Source organism: Perna viridis, chromosome 1 (genome assembly GCF_037379345.1).
Source record: "Perna viridis isolate PV_CMFRI_1.1 ecotype Kerala chromosome 1, ASM3737934v1, whole genome shotgun sequence".
NCBI classification, from domain to species: Eukaryota; Metazoa; Mollusca; class Bivalvia; order Mytilida; family Mytilidae; genus Perna; species Perna viridis.
Window position 1 is genome coordinate 41,971,400 of NC_142445.1, and position 12,815 is coordinate 41,984,214.

The window sequence follows — 12,815 nt, forward strand, 5'->3', positions numbered from 1 at the left end:
CATCGTCAAACTCTTAATTAAAAATTTTCCTAAATAGTGTGCAAGCTTCCCTTTATATATGTTGTGAAATGGCACACATTAAACGTAAATATGAATAATGGATTAGTGAACAATAGCCGCGTTTAACAGGTAAAAAGGAACTAAATACAAATAAAATAAGAATAAAACGTAAAAATACTGAAAAATATATTTTCCTGTATTACACTCGTTTATAATCATTTAAGCAAGTGTGTATATAAACTTTCTACATATATATGAATATTTAGTTCGATGTTTGACATAAGTCCCTATCTTTGGGGATGCGTAATATATGTATGTACTTAAACTTTGAATGGAGAATAAGAGGGGATTTGGACTTTGAAGCACTATGTTCCGGGGTTTATAATGATATTTATGATATGGTGTAATTATATTCTTTGGTATTACTAGGTCCAAGTTGTGTGACATGTGACTTTTTAAATCTATTGATTGGTACCATATTGTATGATGAAAATAAGTATATAAATAGAAATAAGAATTTACGGTGAAGCACGTGTAAAGTAATTCCAGAATTTACAAAATGAACGGCTGTTACTACAATGAGTGGAAAGTTCAATAACATGTAATTTGCATTTATTGATTGAAACATGGAAACAAAGAACATGATAAAATTGAATTCACCGGAAACATAATAATTAGAATGATGGAATACCAATATCTACATTCATTTTTGAATAATATAGATAATTTTTTATCCTTTGCTATTTTTGGAACAGATGGAGATTTTATTTCAAGTGAAAATAATGGAAAATGTGAACATTCACTTTCAGCATTCGATACCCTGTATAAAGCATTGATGAGAACAATTACATGTAAACTACCCGTATTCAGTCTGTCTGTAGAGGGAGAATTTTTCCACTGTGTTAAAACAGGAAACAAAGGATTTGTTGGCAAGAATCAAAAAGGAGAAACTCTGATAGCAAAAAAATCAACATCTGCTTCTGTAATATTTATTGGAGAAGCTAATAACAAAAGACCGTATTTATGTAATGTTACGCGTGCTCTGGAGTTTCACGAGCAGTTGAACAATGGACATATTGATAATTTAAATCATGGAATCAATACGAGTGATACCAATAGGAATATATTGAAGGGATAGTGTAAAAATGTGTTTCCATGGAAATTTATTAGAAATTAAATAATTAATATTTATGGATGAAATACCGATATCAGTAAACGGGGTATTAATGTAACTTGACTGTGTATTTACGTGGATAAATTTGACAAATATTTTCCTTTTATATTCGTTATCAGTATTATTGTAAATGACATGTACAGCTTCCATGATTTTCTCTATTTTTATAATAAAATCCATTCCTTATTTTAGTCATACTTGTTAGAATTATATGTATGTTTAAAAAAACCAAAACGACAAAAGTACTTTAAATGCACAAGTAATTTAAAATTCAATACTTTTGGTACTTGTAATGGTGTGTTATGTGAAATCTGTTGGGATATAGGATATGTTGTCCGTAAATGCAATACTTTTGGTACTTGTAATGGTGTGTTATGTGAAATCTGTTGGGATATAGGATATGTTGTCCGTCTGTTTGTCTGACCGTTTTTGAAGAATTTCGATTCTGACGTAGTGCAAAATACCCCATTGAAACTAGTAAACTCAGGATTTGCTGTGAGTGGACATAACGGAGAAATAGTTAGTTTATTCTGTATACGACATTGTTACCCTTGTTTCTTCAATAGCCATATATGTGGTCTGAAAAATTCCCAACGATGTTAGAACTGTCAAATTTTTGGTCGTTCCCTCCACGGGACTCAAATGCGTACCCCTGTGACATCTATGGCAACACCGCCTGCACCAAGCCCAGCCTCTAGACCACTTGGCCAGCTAGGTTATATAATACATACATAAAGGGTCTGAACAGTGTCCAACGATGTCAGAACTGTTAAATTTGCAAATTTGACAGTTCTAACATCGTTAGGAATATTTCAGACCCTTCTATAAGTTATTGTTATATTCCCTGTATCAATTTGATCCGATGGAGAAGTGTAGCGAATAGAGTCGTCATATTCTGAAACGTTGTATAATTTTGATTTGTTGTGACATGCATCATTAATTTGATCCTCTATTCTACATAATAACACCTAGATGAACTGTCACGTACTACCATACATCGTGTGATGAGTTACAGCCCTATATTAATCCTCCGAGAAGGAATGACCCGGCCAGCGAAAAAATTAAAAATAGTCTTGTTTCCTGTTACCAGCAAGCAAAACAGGATAGGGTGTAAGTAGGTATGGAACTTATTCTATTGTTCAAAAAATTTTGTATTGAGTAATTTATGAATGAATCTAGACTTTGATATAGCTTAAGCCAAAAAAGCCATAAAATGTTCAGGGTAGGCACAAATATAGGGTAATAGTGTAGCAATTTACTCATCTTTTAGGCCTGTATAAAAGTTTAAAAGATCATGTACACATAATTACAGATAGATATGGTACTCCAAAAAGGTTATCATAGTATTTGATCAGATTGTAAATAAAAAGCAAAAAAATGAATGATTTGCGGGGTTTGTCTATTGAATGTATAAATAAATCTTAGTAATGTAGTGCCTCCTGTATAACTGCCAGAAGTTAACAGACCAAAATAAGACTGAAGCAATATTGACATAGCGTGTACTTGATCATAACATGTACATGTACATTTCATTGGGACAAATTTTACCCCAGTTCCCTCGGTACACTTTATGGCACATACAAAAAAGATAACAAATACGGAGCTAACATGCTTTTCAATACTCGATTAAAGCACAAAGCACCAGAACCATATAGTAATTAACTTCAGGGAACAGAGTTTATCTTCCTTTGGCCATAACCTGATGAAATGTCTTAGATAGGTAAAGTAGATCTTCCCTACAACACGAAGCATTATTTTCTGAAATCTTGCAAAGTATACATAGAGTAATCAAGGGAACTAAGGTTCTTGCGGAAATCAAAAGAATGTAATCCAGGGACAAAGACCAAGCATGGAAAATAGACATACACAACAAGGACGTTAAACCCCAACAAACAAACAAACATAACACAACAAGGAACATTAAGAAACTAAAATATTACATACAAAGTAACAAAAGCAAATGAGCAACTCGGACTCCACTAAAAACTGGGAGCATGGACCAGGTGCACCGGTAGGGTAAGCGTCCTCTGCTTTTCTAGAAACACCCGCCGAGTTGCTCATAAAAAGTTAAGTCCGGGGTAGAAGAAAGAGGAAAGAAAAACTATGACACGATGAACAAATCAGTTTTCATAGTGCAGATGGATACACCGTAACAATCCACGAGTTCATGATGGCGCCCATAAAATTTCTGTAGTGATGACTTCAATCTTGTAGCAACATAACCCTGTCCAGAAGTCTAACTGTAAGAAGTCTAGCGCGATACAAAAAGTCTGCGTAGTTACAGCAAGCTCTGGCATAACATATGAGTTGTGATATAAAGAGCTGAAGGGATGTTGCCACAGATGAAAGGAAAGTCACCACGTTTGTCGTAAAGTTTGGTCCATAGTTTTCCTTTACCATCGACCTCTAAGTACAGGTCAAGATATGAGGCTGACAAAAGTATGTGTTTTTAAACAGCAACTAGTGTTTGGAATGATTGGTATAAAACAATTGCCTATAGAATTTAATTGGAATTTTAGTTTTTATTTAGTATTACAAGAAAAGAAGTTCGGTAACCCTCAATTTGCTTTTTGAAATATGAAATAATGTCAGGTTATTCTGTACACACATTTTTTAAGAAATGCTATAAATCATTTGTTTTGATAGATAGCAAATCAATGAAAATTCCCTACAGGATCTATATAAAATTTTGTACAAAAACACCTATATTTAGGCTCAATTATCTAGAAATTTAGTTCGATCACCTATGTTTTCATATTAAAATTTGACAGTTTAAGGTTATGCACTTTTGGGAAAAATGAGAAAAAAATGTTGAAACCTATATACTGAAAATATTGGGTTTGATATACCTTAACCGGGCAATAATTAATACTGATACTTAAAATTCAATCCTTTCATAGGTGTTTTTTCTTAGTTTGATTAAAGTTGTCTCCTTGTCAAATGTTTTCAACAACAGACGGGTGTCTTTAACAGCCAAATGTTGTAAGATGCTATAACATATAATTAATAATAACGTAATGGCCACAACACCTACTGTCACAACACTTACTGTCGTCATGGCTTCAAAGCAAGACTATCATGCGGACTACATATTGGCAAAAATAATAAACCATAAACCCTCAATATTAGGACAATTTAGATACATCAAAATCCAAGTACATGGTCTATACGTGAAAACAGAAAACAGAGAAACGATGTACATACTAGTAGCGGACAGAATAAAATACAGTTACATGTAAATACTGAAGGAAAACAAGGCATCACACAATCATTAATTGCCTCCCATAAAAGGGTTCAACATGCCCTACAATCAGTCTATTTTTTTAAATGTAAGAAAACTAGAAGAATTGGATAAAATTTAGCAGATAGCTTTTATGCAGCATAATGTTTCAATCTCCAAAACAAAACAAAACAAAAAAACAAAGCAAACGAAATAGATTGATTTCAACAACCATTTTCACAACTAAATTCTGCAATTCACAAAGGATACCTTCGAGTTACCATCAGCAACATTTTAATCTGCACTCCACACATCAATATGAATCAACTCCACGCCAACTTTTTGCGAGTTTCCGATATATCCACTCTTGCCCAAAAGAAGTCAAGGCTGCTGCACATACAACCCTTCTTGTGCATGCTTTTTCCTGGTAGTACAGTATGGGACCCAGATACAAGAAATTAAATCCATCCGTCATGTTCTATACAATTGTGAACATCTTTTTTTATATCCCATCCGCGATAATATTCAAACCCTTTCATCAGCATTCTCAGGCGAAATATCCACCCCTGTCCAAAGTGATCAAGTCTGCTGCTTAAACAACATTGTAAGACCCATTGTTGAGTATACTTTAGCACAGATGTGCATTGTGGGACCCAGATACAAGAAATTTAATACAACCTTGTTGATAATCCATCCATGCTACAAATTTACGCTGGCAGCAGAAACCGACGCAAAACGAATTAAGAGCCACTTACACCTTGTCAAACACTTGCATATTATTATATCAAAAATTGACAAGTTTCGAGCAGGTTTAGTGTTTTGTTTTTGATTTTTAATTGTACAATTTTATCACTTGTACAAGGCTTCAACATGTATAGGGGTAGAAAAAAAGAAGGAATAACCCAAACTGTGTTCCCTACTCGTCTAATTTGTTTCTAAGTTGTAAGGCCGAATTAATAGCAGACTTTATTTGAAAGATAAAACTAAATTTGTTTCGTACACACAATCGTTGTTTTCAGCAAAATAAATTCAAAAATATCATATAAATATTGCATATGCTATACACGTGTTTCAAGGAGTAACCTCTCCTCAGCAGCATTAGAATCAAATACAAAGGACAAACTGAATTCAAGAATATATTGTACATAAAAAGGGTTCTCAAAATACTTTCTATCAAAATAGGAACTCAAATCCATTACCAAGAACTTTTAACATGTACAACACAAGGAATGAAGCCTTACTGTTTTAGTGATTTATCAGGCTGCAGTGTGAAGCTTGGGTAATAGTGTATGTTGAAGTCATCTCTTCAAAGCAGCTACCATCATCACTAACTTGTTGACTGATGTGGAGAGCCTATCTCCAACAGTAAGATATTTACCAGACGTGTGATACGTGGAAGCCGCAAGTTTGTCGAGAAAACCAAATGCGACCAATACCCTGCGGATGCACCTAATTCATTCTACATGCTTATTCAGATTTACTAGGTACTATAAATTTTGATTTTCTTTTCACATAGCCTAATATAAGGGTGTTAGTCAACCATTCAATTAGACAAACAGCACTAATACAACATGACTGTTTTAACAGTAAATCGTGTATGGCCTTAAACTATTTAACACGAAAAAGCAACAAAATTATTGTTTTTATTCCAGCTGTTGAATTGAATTGATAATAAACATGCATAAAAATTGTATTTTGCCAGTAGTTTCATACTTTTTTTGTTGTTGCTGTAGAAAAATGAACTATTCCTACAGGCAATTTAATGTAGATAATACCTATTACACAGCGCATTCTTTCCTGTCATCTTGCAAAATCAAACGGAAACATATACTTCCAATTAACTACTATTGTTTACATGATGTAAATACAATATGTTAAACGTATTTTACATAAAAGTTTGTATGGTAAAATTTCAAAAATGAGCTGCAAAATGCCATTTTCAAAGGGAGATAATTGGCGGAATTTTTTTTTCACAGTGGCGATATTTGGCAGGAATTGGTTCTATGGAGATACAAATGGAATTAGGCTTTTGTTGTATTTCAAGAGAGAGAGAGTTCGATGACACCCAATTATTTTTTTGGAATATGAGAGAGTGTCAGTTAATTGTTCTTTATATAAATCTATAAGAAATTAGTGCGCAAAATAGTGAAAATTATCTACAGAATCAAAATGATATGTTGTATTGGAAGATCTGTTTAAAGGAACAAATAGACGTTGACAATTGTCATAATCATTTGTTACTCATCCAATGAGTAATAATTCAGAATAACAAAACAGCAGCATAGCTATGCAATTCTGACATTTTTACTACTTTTTTTTCGATTTATTTCGTACATAAAGGGAGATAACTCAATGTCAAGATAATGATTTGCATTTGCCAAACAAATCTAAGTATTTGGATCTTATTCACCCCTGGAACAGGTGCTTATCAAGCTTACGGCAAGATGGTTAAACTGTCTTAATTGAGAAAATAATGTTTTTTAGTAATTATGATTTGGAATAAAGCACAGATACTACAATACGTAATTTAGAGGTACAACTCACTTATATGGCATGGCATATCACAAATGATCAATATCAGTTATGCGTCTTTTTATAAAATAAAACTATATCTTATTTAACCATTTAAAAAGATAATTTTGATATTGTTAAAGGATTAAAAAGGTTCTTTCAGAATCAGTTTTTAAGAAAAAGACAATTAAAAAGAATAACTACCGAAAGCTTTATCTTCTTTTTCTCATAATTTACCATAATTTACCAGAATTACATCAAAAAAAGTAATAACGAAAAATAATACATTGGGTCATAGGTAACAAAAATAATATATAGCCTATCCGACCGAGTGGTCTAGGGCACTGGACTTAGTGCAGGTGCTGTTGCCATAGATAAAAAATTGCAGATTTGGTCGCTCCCTTAGCGGAATTCGAACCCCTTCCCTTCTCTGACATCTATGGCAACACCGCCTGCACTAAGTCCAACGCTCTAGACCACTCGGCCAAACACTTGGTTATTGAAACGCCATAACCATAACGATGGGGTTGCAGAGCTCATTGATAATTTTGGTTCTATTTATGTAGGAGAGTAATCAAGGGAACCAAGGTTGTAGCGGTAATCAAAAGAATGTAATCCAGGGACAAAGACCAGACATGGAAAACAGATATACACAACAAAGAACATAAAGTAACTAAAATAATACATACAAAGTAACAAAAGCAAATGAGCAACTCGGACTCCACTAAAAACTGGGAGCATGGACCAGGTGTAGGAATTTAAAGAGAATATGGAGAATCCAAAAGCGTAAGATTTTATAGTACGATTTGTTTCAAGATGCTTGCAGAATCAAATTAATTTAAATTATTTTTCAGAATTAGGCATTTTTCGCCGACTTTATGAAAGAGTAATCAGTAATCAAAAGAATGTAATCCAGAGACAAAGACCAGACACGCACAACAAAAAACAAATATAATGCGTACAAAGAAACTAAAGTAAATGAGCAACTCGGACTTCAATAAAAACTTGGAGCGTGGACCAGGTTGTCTGGTATGGTAGGCGCCTACTTTTCCACAAACACCCGCTGCCCGCCTGGCATAAGGTATGTGTTGTGACATGAAAACTCGATACGCAACTGTGAAGGGATATTGTCACAGAAAGGAAAGGAAAAATAACAATACAGAAATGAAAGTCATCGCGTTTGTGGTTTAGGTTGATCTCTAAGTGAAAATCAAGTAATAAGGCTCACCTCACAGTGTCTTTGATATCCTTAATCTCATGTTCTTTGGACTAGATGGGTTGTATAAAATCCCCGAAACTAGGATTGTTTAACGATGATAGGTCATCTAAATAGCGGAAACTGAGATCAACGGACATGGCTAACGATATGCTTTCCTTTGGAGGAGATTACCTATAAAATCAGCCTCATAACAATTAACTGAATTCTAATTGATAGAATAATAGCCTGGAATCCATTTTTTACCCTCATCTTTTTCAAATTCTGGATCTGCAACCTGCATGGTATTTATTTTTTTGTTGTTAACGTTACCTGCTGTAAGTGGGCATAGGTTATTGTTCATATATAATCATTTGTGTTAATATTCTAATAACTCGAATTTTCTAAAAATGAATTCATGTATAATTTCAAATGCAACAAGAATCAAAACATTTGCATCGTCAAACTCATGTTTCAAAATTTTCTTAATAGTATGTAAGCTTCCCTGTATTACACTCATTTATTATTATTTAAGCAAGTGTGTATATAAACTTTGTACATACATATGCATATTTAGATCGATGTTTGACATGTGCCCCTATATTTGAGGATGCGGAATATATGTATGTACTTAAACTTTGAATGGAGAATAAAAGGGGATTTGGACTTTAAAGCACTATGTTCCGGGGTTTACAATGATATTTATGATATGGTGTAAATATGTTCTTTGATCTTACAAGGTCCAAGTTGTGTAACATGTGACTTTTTTAATCTATTGATTGGTACCATATTGTATGAAGAAGAAAGTATATACATGGAAATAAGGATTAACGTTTAGCACGTGTAAAGTAATTCCAGAATTTACAAATTGAACGGCTGTTACTACGATGAGTGGAAAGTTCAATAACATGTAATTTGCATTTATTGATTGAAACATGTAAACAAAGAACATGATAAAATTGAATTCACCGGAAAAAACTACTGTCTCAACGCTATGTTCTATTTTTAGTAACGGCTGCCATGTTTTCGATGAATCAAAAATCCCCATATTATTTCTATGCAGGATACCCCAAAGAACATTCATACCAAGTTTGGTTTCAATTGGTTCATTAGTATCAGAGGAGAAGATTTTTGAAAGAAATAACATTAAAAATAGCAAAAATCGTTGAAAAAGGGCACTTACTCCAACATGACTTAGGTCTCTCTAACCACTTCCGGGTCAAACGGCCACCCCCCTATGTAGTACCAAAAACACACTGATCCTAGACATATGCATTGTAAGTGCATTATTTGTTTGTATTATGATTAAAAGTAGTCAAAATAAAGCTGAGAATGTGTACTTTAAAATCATATATGTAATTAACTTCAAAAATGTATAAATATTGTTTACATGTGTGAGTAATTTGCCTTCATGCTGTCAGTTAGCAGAACAGGTAAAAATGTGGATTTTCAGTATAATTTATTCAAGTAATTTTTGTGAAGAATTTCTACAATCATTGTACCATTAGCATAATGATTTTGGAAGCCTTACTTTCCAAGCTTTGCAACGGTATGCAACTTTAAGATATCATTTGTTCTGGGAATTCACAGTGAGACTTTGAAAATTACTTTTTTAACATGTAAAGTAATGGAAACGTTAGAAGTGGTTAGTGAGACCTTAACGGATTAAAACCAAAATTTGACAAGAAATAGATCTCATCATACTGAACACTTTTACCTGTGTCAGACTTTAGGTAAACCTAATGGTTTCGGGGATATATGCAAAAATCTGCTGATTACTATGTCCTATTTTTAGTAACGACTGTCATGTTTTTTGACGAATCAAAAATCCCCACATTGGTTCTGTGCAGGATACCCCAAGGAACATTCATACCAAGTTTGGTTTCAATTGGTACATTAATATTAGAGGAGAAGATTTTTGAAATATAGCAAAAAACGTTGAAAAAGAGCAATTACTCCAACATGGCTTAACGGATTAAAACCAAAATTTAACCAGAGATAGATCTCATCATGCTGAACCCTTTAACTGTGTCAGACTATAGCTAAACCTAATGGCTTGGGAGATATATGTGAAAAACTACTGTCTAACCCCAATGTTCTATTTTTAGTAACGGCGGCCATGTTTTTCGACAAATCAAAAATCCCCACATCATTTCTATGCAGAAAACCCCAAGGAACATTCATACCAAGTTTGGTTCTAATCAGTCAAGTAGTTTCAGAGGAGAAGAGTTTTGTATAATTGTTATAGACGACGACCGACGACTTCGATGACGGACGCCAAGTGACGGCAATAGCTCACCTGGCCTAAAAATTAAATTTTGCTTAAACGATGGCATAGGTATTTCGATGATAAATTTATCGAGAATGATGTCAGTGTGTGTGGTCTGGTGATATTGCTTCTTTTAATAATCCTTCTATTGGGCTATTTTGGCCATGTGTAATGGACCAAGATTTTAGAGCTGCCGGTGCTCCAGTGCATGGCTAGAGTTGTCTACAACATACATAATTGTTGAAATTGTATTCTTAGACTTTGGCGTTTATGTTAATGTACGTGTGTCTGGAACTAGATGCATGGGAAACTAAGCACTTTAAATGACACATAGATGCCTATGCGATAACTTGTAGCACTAGAGCTATAAAGCTCATCAACTGAAGAATGTAGCTAGTGGAGAGGGACATGTATCTAAGGACATCATTTATTTCAATGATTGTGGGGGGGGGGGGGCTTAAGTTTGGATGATTTGACAGACAGTTTGGACCTGGAGGACGATAAATTAAAATTCGACTTCAAAATATTTAGAAACCGGAAAAGGCCGACTATTACTTTGTAGTTCAATTACGCATTATGTTGGAGGGTTTTGTGTTCATCTATCTAGGTGTTCCATGTATTTACCGTCATCGGACCTGAATATTACGTAAAGTGGCACACTGCTTAAATGCATTCTGCAATTGGTGTGTTCTTTTTGTAATGTCCTTCGTAATCAGAATGCAATTTGACGATTATTTGAGGCGCAAAAATTCAAAAAACCGATATAAATTGATTCAGTACATGAGTACTTTGATTTTTTTATCATCAACAATAAAACAAGCATTCTCATCACTTTTGGGGATATGAAAGGTCAAAATGATTGCCCAAACACATTGATTTTCATCCCAAGAACTAAGAAACTTACTTTGAATGGCCAAATATTGCCCAAATGATTACCTTGTATTAACACAACATTTTGATATTCTGTGAGACAGTTAAGAAAATTTAAAGCAGTGATGTTAAAAGTATAAATCACATAAGACATGTTTGCTAGATAAGAAATTATTGAATGTTTACATTTTTTTCCTCTAGTTTTTTTTTTAATGGTGCAGGCTGTTTTTTAAGAGAGGCAAAACTAAAGCACTAGATCTGATCTGAGGCTGGTCCAGATAATTTAAAAGATAGTTCCAGGCTGTTATTGCTCATTTAATCCCAAATTTGCACAAAATTATCAAAAGTGTGGGTGGGGGAGGGGGTGATCCAGGGTCCCCTCTGTATTGATCCATTGCTAATGATCTTTAATAGTTTCAGTATTGTCCCTATACTATTATTAGTAAAATTGTTGACTTCTAGATCAATAAAGATCACATCATTAGTATTAAGTATTGATATTTTACAAGTTTTTGAAGTACTACATCTTACATGTATTCATAGTGTAGAAGTCTTCCTGGTTGAACCACTTCATCTAATTAATGAAAATGGATTTTCAAGTTATTTAAGAATTAACTAGTTATTAACTGTGGTTAACTCCATACATCTGAAATGTGATTGAGGATGAAAAAAAAACAATCATAAACAAACATGAACAAAAATGGCAAAAGCCAAAATAAATATATAAATAAATAAAAATAACCCATACACACACTTAAAGGAAAACTTTTGAAACTAAGTTCCTAATCTCTTGAAAATATTGACAAGAACATGTTTAAAAGCGTTTAGGAATTTAAGAGCCACCATTGCAGCAGATTTTTCAATTCAGTTAAGCGAATTCTAACTGATAGAATAATAGCCTGGAATCCATTTTTATCCCCCCACCACCTTTTTCAAAATCTGGATCCGCAAGCTGCATGGTATTTATTTTTTGTTAAGATTACCTGAGCTGTGAATGGGCATATGTTATTTTTCATACATTTAATCATTTGTGTTAATATTTAAAAAAAAAAAACTTCGAATTTTCTAAAAATGGATTCATTTATAATTTCAAATACAACAAAAATCAAACATTTGCATGGTCAAACTCATATTGTGTTTCCATGAATTAAAAGTTTCATTAAATAGTGTGCAAGCTTCGAATTCCCTGTATTATAGAAATGATATATGTTGTTAAATGGCACAAATTAAACGTAAATAAGAATAATGAATTAGTGAACAATAGCCGCGGTAAAAAGGAACTAAATACACATAAAATACGAATAAAATGTTAAAATATTGAAAAATATATTTCCCTGTATTACACTCGTTTATAATCATTTAAATAAGTGTGTATATAAACTTTCTACATACATATGCATATTTAGGTCGATGTTTGATATGAGCCCCTATATTTGGGGATGCGTAATATATGTATGTACTTAAACTATGAATGGAGAATAGGAGGGGATTTGGACTTTGAAGCACTATGTTCCGGGGTTTATAATGATATTTATGATATGGTGTAAATATATTCTTTGATCTTACAAGGTCCAAT